Source organism: Adiantum capillus-veneris, chromosome 28 (genome assembly GCF_014529385.1).
Source record: "Adiantum capillus-veneris isolate H3 chromosome 28, ASM1452938v2, whole genome shotgun sequence".
Taxonomy (NCBI): Eukaryota; Viridiplantae; Streptophyta; class Polypodiopsida; order Polypodiales; family Pteridaceae; genus Adiantum; species Adiantum capillus-veneris.
In genome coordinates this window covers 51,304,961-51,317,343 of record NC_140958.1, presented here as the reverse complement: position 1 = coordinate 51,317,343, position 12,383 = coordinate 51,304,961, and positions in this window count along the sequence as shown.

Sequence of the window (12,383 nt, the reverse complement as noted above, 5' to 3'; positions counted from 1 at the left end):
TTTGACTGACTCAATTCCCAGAAACTTCAATGGAGCTCAACTTTAGATAAGGACAAACACATGCACATCAAATGAGTTTTCATAGTTAATCGGAATTACCACAGGCAAAGGACATTCCAGGGTCTCTCGTAATCTTCTTGGCCTGAACATAAAGACTATGCGCTGTTGGAAAAAAATCTTCCTGGACATGTGAACATTTATCTGGATTCTCTGAGTTAAATGAAAAGGAGTGAATTGAGGGCCATTTTGATCATCCATTAAAGTCAACCATGAAGCTCCCAAGAAGGCACACCTGACTTATCCTCTGATTTTGCCAAAATTTCAGCAGCATAATAGCATAAATGGCTTAAAAGACCAAAAGACCAGCCATCATAACTTGGAAAATTTTTGACAGAGTTTCCCCAGAAGTAGAGCAGTAAGAACCCAAAATATAGACGGTATATGTATGCATAAACTACCAACAATAGAACCCGAGCATCAAATAAGAATCACTAATACATAGCCTATGGTGGCGAGGTCACGAAAGGGGTGCTCTAGCTACCTGTATCACCGAAAGGATCTCCACATTTGAGAATCCCTCAGCTCAATAAAACCTCACGCTATCGACCCTCTCACGAAGGCTAAGGCTAATGATAGTCTCAGAAATGACTATCTTCCAGACCAAGTCTCAGAAATGGCTGGGACTTCCAAATAAAACCAAGTATGGCTCCACAAATACGTACAATGGCAGTTTCCACAAGTAACGTACAATCCAGCAGACAATGCACTCAAACAGGCACCAAATGATGCATACCCACAGCAACTGCAAGTGACTTCCACTGCCAGTGTATCACTCTACTCTAGCTACATGTACCTATGTGAATCACCTGTACCTGTACCTGTCTCTGTAACCTGTAATCTGTAATACCGAATCTTGAAGCTTGAAGCTCGAAGCAGAAGGTACTCGAAGAAGATCCTCAGTGGGGGCCCCAAAAGAATGTGAGTGGGATGGAAACACACAGAACGCCTCTATAAGAACCCGACACACATTCTTGTGATGATACACACACACACACTATGGGGCACCACTCGGCTTACACAATCCACCTGGCCGAGACAGGGAACACACCAATGGAGTGAGAGGAGAGAGACTATCCACTTGCCCACTCCACACAGACACACACACACACACACACACCCAAAAAACTCAGCTCAAAAGAGGAGAATTTCTGATATTTAGATACAATTGAGCTTGGGCCAGCACCAATGGGTCAAACAGCTCACACAATATGGGTAAAATATGCCAGATACAATCACAAATTGGAGCAAAGGCTTCGCTCATAGGAGAAACTTACACAACCAAAACAGCAGAAAAAGAGTGAGGAATTTGGCAAAATGGACAGCGCCATCCCGTCCCGAACGGCCCAAAACCCCAGTCTACAATGTCAAAGTGCTCAAATCCGACCTCGGATGAGCAGTTTACGGCCAAAACAGGCTCCAAAAACCCCAAAAACACAGTTGCGGTTGTTCCTCCTCTCTTCTCCGCGTTTTTTCTGGTCTTCTCTCAGTTTTTTTAGTTCCCACACTTAGCTTTATTACTTGGGCACCCTTGGCCTTTTAGACGACCTCAAACGGACCCCGAACAGCTGACCTCACAGTGCATAGTTGTCACCTTTTTGCCTCATCCGCACACCTGGCACTCAGCTTTTTTCATTAATGCATCCCGCCACCACGTGAAGTGGCCCCAAAAGATGGTCCTCATGATGACCTTTCTGCATAATTATCACAAGAAAACACCCACGTTGTGTCTGTACTCATCCACGTGCAAGTATTGACCCCATTCGTCCTCCTGACGCCACTAGATGCCATCTGACGCACCTACTTACCTCATGTCTTCAGCCCGTGGATAGCTTCCTCAAGAAGTTTTACGCGCTACCAACTCCTCATTATTATAGAAAAAACACACTGGTACTAGTAATAGTGAAAATCGATGCACTATGTACACCCTGTCCTACCTGTACACATGTGGGCTCCACGTAACCACCTGGCTCTGGAAAATGGGCAATCCTTTATTTGATGCACCATGCATGTGTATGTACATATGCGGAATCCCTTGCTCCAAAAAACTCCTGACACCGTGTACAAGCTTCTTCACATCGCCATAGTTGCACTCAGCTTGCAAAAACACATGCTCAATAGACTCTATGTGTGGCTTCTCTCCCACGCGAGCACCCTCCTTTGTGGCGGCCAAAAAATCTCTCTTTACAATAAAAACTCTCCTTTATTGGGAGAGGCCTTTACATTTTTGGGAGGTTTCGCTCATCTACCTAGTTGCCCTACCCACTTTAGGATATTTATACATATTCACCCAGCTGGAACCCCCCTTTTGGAGTCTTTGCATGGCTATACTTTATTTCTCTCTCTCTCTCTCTCTCTCTCTCTCTCTCTCTCTCTCTCTCTCTCTCTCTCTCTCTCTCTCTCTCTCTCTAACACACAAGACATCCCTAGGGGCAATGATGGCACTGTCGTTGCTCAAGGGGAGGGAACACTTGCCGTAAAAAATATTTAGCCCCATTGCCGAATAGGACACGTTGTGACGTGTTTTTATGGAATGGTGTGGGCCACCCCAAAGTCTTTGAGAAATATTTTTTGATGCTTTTGGACCCCTTGAATGTAAATAAAGCATGCTTGTACAAAGGGTACAAAGGCGGTGTGTGCCAGTCGTCGCTATGCATGCGGGTCAATTGTGTCGGATAGATTGTTTTGTTTTGTTTTTGTACATAAAAGTGTCGAGACTTCAAAGAGTGAGTAAGTGCATTTAAAATATGAAGAAAAACTGAACTTTTATTAGCTTGGGGTCGTCGGTGACTTGGGGATTTCAGCTCGGAAGAAGAAAGCCTTTGTTGCTGCAGCCTACAATGGTGCATGGGGTTGTGTACTGGAGGTGTTGTGTGTGTGCGAGGGCCTGGATCCTTGATTGGAGAGTGTGTCTCTCATCAAGAAGGCCATGAACATGGTTGGTAACATCTGTACTTTCACCCCTCTTCTGTCTTTTTGGTGATGGAAGCTACGTGAAGTGGAGCTCTCTTGTATGTGTGTGCCTGCTAATCAAGTTTGGCAGTGAAAGCCCCTTGTTATTGTTGTGAATGGGACAGTGTTTCCCCATGTTCCATGTTTTTTTCTGAGTTTTTTGGTTGAACATCATGATTTTTTGTTAAATCATAATTGGCATGGTTTTTGATGGGTTTGTGTGCATGGTTCAGAGCGACTATGGAGCCCCATCTTGCATATGTAAGGGCTGCTGAGATGGAGTGAGGGTGTTGTGTTTATGAACAAAAGTGTAGAGATTTTCCTTGGTTTTTATTGGTTTGTTTCCCATAATTTAGTGGTTTTTTTCTTGCTTCCTTGAGTGAAATTGATCATAGATGGGCCTATCATAGAGTGTAGAGGGAAGCTAATCATTTGTAGGTGGGGTTTTGTGTGTGCAAGGGTGAGTAAATTTGTGAGTGGATATTGGATCACGTCCTTTTGTGAGAGCTAATTTACTTTTTCTCATATATCTTGTGAAAATGGAGTTGTTATAAAGGCCACCCTCAAATCCTTCACAACGTCATCACCTTGCTCGCGCACGGCTTGAAGGCCAACTTCGCCAAAATATGCCATCATCATTGAGCTCGTGCGTTGCGCAAATGCATTGCTATGAGCTCACAAGCTCTCTCTCCCACTTGTTACACCTCAATAGTGGTGCGTTCTAGCATATATATCACCTGCCTCTATCCAAAACTTTTGTGTATGGGTTTATGAAGCGCCATATGGAATCTCAAGGTTCATTGCCTCCCAAGGCTCCTCAAAACTCACCCCACAAATGTTAACAAAAGCACCTTCTTCCTTCCAACTTTTAGTGCCTTGCAATTTATTGCCTAGGGGTCGGATGACCAAGCTGTAAAATACACTTGAAAGCTTTGATTCTCAACTTTGATACCTGAAACTTACATTGCATTTCAAGCCTCTCAAACCCACAAACCAAGGCCGCCAAAACTGACAAAAGTCATTTGGCATCACCCAACTGGCAACTGTCATTGTCGTTCCAGACTTCGATTGACACATCGTCAAAACTCCTACTGACTCCTCATGATGCACACTACACTTGAGATCTCAGGTGGCCCCCAAAAAATTCCAAATAGCACGCCAACCAATGCAGTCAATTTGACCCATAACAAGCCCACAAAAATTCTTTGACGTGCCGTATCTTTCCCGTTTGAGCGTCGACTGAGGATCTGGAAAGATCAGCATGCTCCACAACTTGAGCACTTTGCATCTATCCCCTCACATCAGCTTTAGCCACATGGCGCCACTTGCTATGTCCATCAAAGGTCTGCAAACCTTCGATCTTTGAATTGTCATAACTTTTGCACCATAGCTCCGTTTAAGGAGCCGTCTGGACCAGCTCGCATAGCACCTCAAGCTCCACATTCCAAGGCAACAACTCAACATTCCAGACATCTAGACCTGCCATTCCAATTGGCCCCTTTTGGACCCCTTATGGACTATATAAACCACATTAACCATACATCTCCACTATCACGTGCCTTCCCAAGACCTTCAGAATTGCTTTTGCATCACGGCTTGTAGCTGACAACATACATATCCATGCATGTGTCCACTTCTATCACCAAACCTTCTATCTTTGAAGTGTCATAATTTTTGCGCCATAGCTCCATTTGAGGAGCCGTCTGGACCAGCTCGCATAACACCTCAAGCTCCACATTCCAAGTCACAAACTCAGCATTTCGAACACCTATACCTGCCATTCCAATTAGCCCCTTTTGGACCCCTTCTGGACTCCAAAAACCACACTAACCATACATCTTCGCTATCACGTACCTTCCCAAGACCTTCAAAACTGCTTTTGCACCCTGACTTGTAGCTGACATCATACATATCCATGCATATGTCCACTTTTGGCACACCAAACCTCTATCTTTGAACTGGCATAACTTTTGCACCATAGCTCCGTTTGAGAATCCATCTGGACCAGCTCGTATAACACCTCAAGCTCCACATATTCCAAGGCACCAACTCATCATTTCGAACACCTAGACCTGCCATTCCAATTAGCCCCTTTTGGACCCCTTGTTGACTCAATAAATCACATCAACCATACATCTCTGTTGTCACGTGCCTGCTCAAGACCTTCCAAATTGCTTTTGCACCCCGGCTTGTAGCTGAGAACATACATATCCATGCATGTGTCCATTTCTGTCACCAAACTTTCTATCTTTGAACTGTCATAACTTTTGCACCATAGCTCCGTTTGAGGAGCTGTCTGGACTAGCTCGCATAGCACGTCAAGATCCACATTCCAAGGCACCGACTTAGCATTCCAAACACCTAAACCTGCCATTCCAATTGGCCCCTTTTGGACCCCTTCTAGATTCTATAAACCACATTAACATACATCTCCGCTATCACGTGCCTGTCCAAGACCTTCAGAACTACTTTTGCACCACGTCTTGCAACTGCCAACATACATATCCATGCAGTCTTGCACCAACACCATTGAAAGAGCATAAAAAGGGTGTTTATATTGATGATAAGTGGGAGAAGCTTAATGCACATGATATGGCGACCATTCGCTTGCACCTTCATGAGCTCATTTTCTTTATGATTATGGACAAGACTACTACAAAGTAATTATAGGAGTCATTATGCTCAATGTTGGTGGATTCAATATACGGGCGTCCACCTAGACGGACACCACATTTGTAGTCTGTTATTTTTTTGAGCTAGTGTATCTACACTGTCTGTAAATCCTGATATCAAAGTAGGAAGTCGATTCTTTGAGTTGTAATTCTTTTATGATAATTGTAAAGGCCCATGTGAGCCGGCCATTGGCCATTTACAAAACCCTAGGTATAAAAGTAATAACATTAATCTGAAAGGAGGCTTATCTTTTGAAGAAGATAGAGCTTTGTTGTACGCACGCTCAAGCGGCCAAGCAGCTACAACTTGTCAATATATCTTGTGATTGGATAATCATATCTCAATTCTAAAACTTGATTTGTGTTTCTATTTCTTTGATCTTTCAATAAGTATAAGCATTGCAAAAAAAATTATGGTTCATGACTACGCATCTACGAGCCTAATCTTCATATTTTAGTGCTTATATCACCTTTTTTATGACGTTTAGGCCATAGGAGAGTGTTACTAGACCTTAGGGTGACCTATTTGGGCTATTTTGTTGCAGTTTTTGTGGCTTGGGTCATGATGGAACACGATCCATGTACCTTGTTAGAATGAAACAAGACTTTGTAGATTTGTCCCCTTAGGCCTAGTGAAGCTTCCCTTAAAGTTTCGTCACGATGCGAGTCCGTTTGTTCGACGAAATGACGTGATGATCGAGAGCGATGAGAAAGGACATAGGCAAATTTCCTGATCATTGAGAGGTGATTTGCTTGTTGAGTTGATGTGTTTGCTTGTTAGGTTCAGTTCTTGAGGACTAACAACTTCAAAGAGTCTCCGTGCCCCATCGAGCTCCATCCGAGTCACTTCCCTGAGTATTGACATCTTATGTTAATGCTAGATAGCTATGCTACAGACGTCTGTCGTAGGGACCCGCTAACATTGGCACCATTTCCAAGGAATGATTCTTAGATGGTGAGTGACCTGGTGCGTATTTTGAGCGTTCTTTTCTAGAAATTAGTCTACCCATCATGTTTACACCTTAGCAGTGAAGTGCTAGACACGAGGTTTGGTGCTTGGTAGAGGCTATAAATCGAGAACTTTCTACATCTACTCTTGAGAGGCAAAGAGAGTTGTGAATGAGATACAAAAGGCATGTCATTTTTTAGCTTTCTTGATGCTTTGAAGTATTGTTCCATCTGCCGTTCCACTTCAATTTGCATTGTTTTTTCTGTTTCTGTTCATAGATTCATTTCAGCACCTAGGAGTAGGGTAAGTAGCAACTACCACCATCAAGTTTGGGCTGAAAGATCAGGGCAAAAACTCTGAAAACCATATTTTGGATGAAACGACCATAACTTTGAAAGTTTGAAAATTTTGATGGTAGAGACCTAAAAGTTGATCCAAAACCAAAAGTTTGGTGATTAAGGGCTTTAGAATACTCATCAAAAGCAAACTGATAAGTTTGGGCAGATTCTATGGAGGAACATTGTGATCCATGTGTCTCAAGGCTATTTTTTCAGAATAGTGATCAATGGCACAATGTATCATTAAGACATTGCTCTGATAAATTTTGTTTGCAAGAAAAATTCAAAAATCATATCAAAATTGGCTAATAGGGAAAAATCGTAGAAACGAGGGTTTCGGACACAAAATTGGGCATATCTTGAGATTTTGTGATTCAAATTCAAAAAAAGTTGGGAATTAGCATCTACAAGGTATAGACAACCAGTTGATCAAGTTTCATGTCAAAATGAGTTCAAGCATGGATCGCGATCCATTTACCTCGTTATAATTTGAGCAATAAGTAGCTGGACTTAAACAAACACTTTTTCCAAAAGACACATTGGCAAAAAAGTAAAAAACAGAGACCATTGTGAGCAATACTTCCCAAAGCAAGGTAGCCAAAAAGGTTCAAAAAGTGGGTCAAAAGGGCCAAAAACACCTCAAGGCTAAAAACTGCAAAGTCAGACCAAGGGTTTCACTTTTGACTGAATTTTTATTGCCCAAATCCAAAAACAAATTTGGGAATAGCCTAGAAATACCTTCATATAAAAGTTGTTCAAATTTGGGATTAAAAGCTCTTTAAACATGTATCGCAATCTATGTATCTATCCCAAATTTTTGAGTTAGAACCTAGCCCCTTTGTTGTACATGCTATTTCTAGCCTAATCTCAAAATTTCATCTCATTTGGACATCAAAACCCAAGTCAAATCCCAAAATAATCCAAGTACTCTAAGAAAGTGCAAATATTGACCTTATTTCCAATCCAGAGGTCCAAACCCAAAAAGTTTGATACAGAGTAGATTGTACTAGTTCTGTTTTGGATTGAACCTTTTGGAATTGTTGCAACTATGTTGGGATATCTTTTCTTCTTCTCCTCATCCTTCTCTCTCTCTCTCTCTCTCTCTCTCTCTCTCTCTCTCTCTCTCTCTCTCTCTCTCACACACACACACACACACACACACACACACACACACTAGTTTTTCTACTTAGGTTTTTTTAAATAAAAAAAGGGGGGGGGGAGATGGATTTTGTTTCACCCACAGTTGGCACCTTTGGTTTAAAAAAAGGGGCAGTATGGACACCTACCTCTTTGGAAAGGTTTTGTTGTGCTTTCTTGGGATATCTCCCCGGTGGGAATGACACCCTTGATAAGAGTGCTTGGTAAGCATAACCCTATGATGACAAGGATAAACGATGATGGGTAAAAATGCCCCCATTTACCATGGTTATTGTCACACCCTCAGTACGGGTCTCCCTCTCTCTTTCCCTCACCGCCTCAGCCGTGCATCTTGCTCTCAGAACCGCTCTGTACACCTTAACCTAGAACTAATTTCTCCTAAACCCCCTCTGGGTTGTGTAAGGTGTGAGCTTTGTCCTAGAGTCCTAGAATATGAGTCAAAGAGAGAAAGGTGGATTTATCCCACATGCAATGGTGCAAGGCTGTAGAGCTACTTAAAGCTCATTTCATGAATGAATAAACACGTCTATTTTTCATTACATCTCTCTTGTTTATAGTGAGTTTGTGATGGCTTAGTAAATACTCTAGATCGTGTTTATGAGTCCAAGTTAATTGATTCTGGAACTTAATTCGCTTGAGTGATACTCTAGCCAACACACACTCACTTGTGTGCACAATGTTTTTCTTTCATCCATCAAGTGGTATCATATCTATGGTGTGCTAGCGAGGTTTGTTGTTGTGCATTTGTGTGTTAGTGATTAGCATCTCTTAATCATTTCAATATGATAAGTCACATTAGCACTTCCTCAATTGCTATTCGTGATCATTACCCTTGCATTGAGTATCATGCTCAACACTAATTTCACTCTATTCTTTTGAAGTTCATAAGTGATGGATACGTACTATTGAAGTGCCACTACCCACATTGATGGAATAAGAAAGAATGGATGTGATTAGAGATTCTTGCATCATTAATTAGGCCAATTCTCACACCTCGTTCCACTCAATTAATGCATTTCTTTCCCAAGCATATTACATTTTTCTAGCTTTCATTCCCTTTCCATACTTGTGTGTGCTACAAGCCCTTCCCGAGAGTTTTCATTTGAGCCTATGAATGCCAAATTTGAGTAAAAACTCTAAGATTAATTCCCCAATTGAGTTTTTGCTTAATCAAGCTTAATCTCTGGATCTACAAATGCTAAAATTGAGAGATTGTGTGTGTGTGTGTGTGTGTGTGTGTGTGTGTGTGTGTGTGTGTGTGTGTGTGTGTGTGTGTGTGTGTGTGTGTGTGTGTGTGTGTGTGAGTGTGAGTGTGTGAGAGAGAGAGAGAGACTTTTGTGCTTTTAATACTCACCTAAAAGTTTTTTAAGCTTCACGGCTTTTTCCTTATTTTGGAGCTCGCACTCTTCTCAAGAGTAAAGGTGAGAACGACCTATTTATAGGGGACTAACTATTGAAAGAAGGCATGCACATCAAAGCCTTGTGAAGTTGCCTACCAGTGCTGATTTCATCATCGCCAAATAGCTCAGCATCTCCCATCAAGTGGCATGCAAGAACTACCTCCACCTCCTGACAATAGTGCCCATCCCTTGCTTCGACAACTGTAGCCTCAGCCCCGGATCAACCCCACCCCAATCAACCCCACACTCACCCTCCTTGACAATTTTGCTTGAAGCATGCCATAGTGTGCAACTGGCCCGCATCATTGCCCTCAGCTATTGCACTTGTCAACAACCCTCTATGCCCTCTACTAAAAAAATATGTAGCCTGGTTCATCGAGGCTCATTCAATGGTCTTGTTGCAGAGCTGTCGTATACAATCACCTGTGCGTGCTACTGCATTTGCACCAAGATTCTACAAACCGTTGGCAGCTTGAACCGGTCTGCCTATTGCGTCCGATGGGGAGGTTTCCAAGGGCCAAGTTTTGAAGCCTCAAATCTCCAAGGAGCCCATTTAAGGGACGTTCCCAACGATAACAACTCCCATGTTGCTACCTCAACTCCCTTTTAGGGGGTGTGTCCCACCGGCAGGGAATACCAAGGGGCTCTCTGATCCTTCATAGGAGTGACTCTTCATGTACCCAAAGGGGCACCAAAATCAAACAAAAGGCTCCTTTCGAGCTTCCAAAATGGAACTTAACCAAGAAATCGAGGAAGAAACTTTTCTCGAACCCCAAAGGCAACCTCCGAGTGCTTCAAAAGGGTATTCACGAGCAAACCTAAGCATTGAAAGGCTTCAAGCTCCATTGCTAGAAAAATTTTCATCTGGCACGTCAAACCCCCACCGAGCTTAAAGAATTCAAGCAAAGGCAACGGCCACACTATTATCTTCTCTACCTAAGTGGAGGGTGACTTCACCTTTGAGTGAAGAGGTACTCCACATAGGGATAGTCTCTTGGAAGAATTTCAAAATTAAATTGTTTGCATCCTAGAACAATGTTTGCAATATATGTCACTACATCCATCATTAAGGAGGATAATGTCATTGTGCTATTGTATAGAGTCCATACACTGGCCTTGGAGAGTCTCCAAGTGCAAAGACCGCTCCAAGGAACCATGGGAAATTTCAACATTCACTTTGAGGGGAGGGAAAATCGGAAACAACATCATTAGCACCCACATTAGCAGTTCTTTTACATTAGTATTTTTGCTTTGCAGTTGTTTTTTCAATAAAGCCTCATTGCACAACAAAAGGGGGAAAGAAGCACTTGTTCAAGGGGAGGATACGAAGACAAAGACCATGAAGCAGTTGAAGACAAAGCGTTAAAGAAGACAAAGGTGCTCTTGGATTAGAGCGAAGCAGACATTTTTCAAGATTGTGCTCTTGTATTAGAGCGTTGTTTTTGCTCCTAGATTGGAGTATGGCTCCTGGATTGGAGTGTTATGATGTTTGTCTCATGGATTGGGGATGTATGTTGTCTGTGCTCCTGGATTGAAGTGTTGTCTTTCTTCATCAAGTTGTAGCCCAAAGTTCAAGGGGAGGATTCTTCTTGTATTGACATCCTTAGCGGATACCATGTGTCATCCTTAGTGGATAAAGAATCTTCAATGCATTTTCCTAGCCCAAACCTCAAGGGGAAAGTGGTAGTTTTTCATAGAGTTTAAAAATATGTGGTGAAAGTGGTAGTCTCATACAAATGCTGATAATTTTTCCCATTCTGCCATTTTTTTTAAGTTGAAGCTAAGATTACTTGGGTGGGAGGTAAGCTGAGGAACTTGCACTGTTCTGCAATATTCTAGTAGGCTTGTTCTGCACTTACCAAAAGAATGATGTCTATGTTTTTGCAATAATACAATAACTTGGCATGTTTTAACTCTTTTCATTCTCTACATCATGCTGACCGAAACTCTAAGTTTTTTGGAATAGTTGAAAGTGGTTATCTCATGGTATTCTAGGTTCTTTTCGCATGGTATCATGAGGTAAATATGATATAAAATTGCTTCAATACCTAGTTAGGCGTAGGGTTGGACTACCGAACTGTCACTTACTGTTTGGTTACGCAATAATGTGAGTTTTTTTTAATCTGGGTTAACATATCATGTTGTAATTATTGTAAGGTGAATGGTTCAACTATGGGATCTTTTGATTGATTGTTCTTCTTGACTTAATGTGCTAAATTGTTTTGTGCTAGCCTGACACTGGCTGGACCATTTGCACAAGGGCATATGGTGTTAAACCTTATTCATGCTCGTGGTTATACTTTACTCCTTTGTGATGTTTTAAAATCATGCAGATTAAGGGGTTTTTTTACCATAGCATCTAATAATCATGTTGATCCTAATGGTACCAAGAAAAGTCAATTTGGCCTTCAAACATGGATTGCAATCCATGTACCTATGGTGACAGCTTGACCTAAAACTTCCTAGAATGTAGTGTATATACAAGGAAACATATCCCCAAAGTCTAATTTTGGAAAAAAAAAGGAGCAAATTTGGGTAAAAAAGGAACCAAACAAAAGACTGACTGAAAACCACAGAGCAAACCTAGGGTTGGGCATTTAGCCTATCAAAACAGTTCTGAATTCAAAAAGATTTGAGATACAACTTGTAGATATAGAGTGTAATAAGTCCTCTAGAGATCAAGTCCAAATGTGGTGGAACATGGATCACGATCCATGTACCCCAACCTTAGAATTTGGTGGAAATTGGTACAAAGCCTTTGCATGACCTTGTCTAGCTACTGTCAAAATTTTATAGAGGAACATGGATTACGATCCATGTACATCTTCATAGTGGGGGTATCTAACTTGATGAGCTT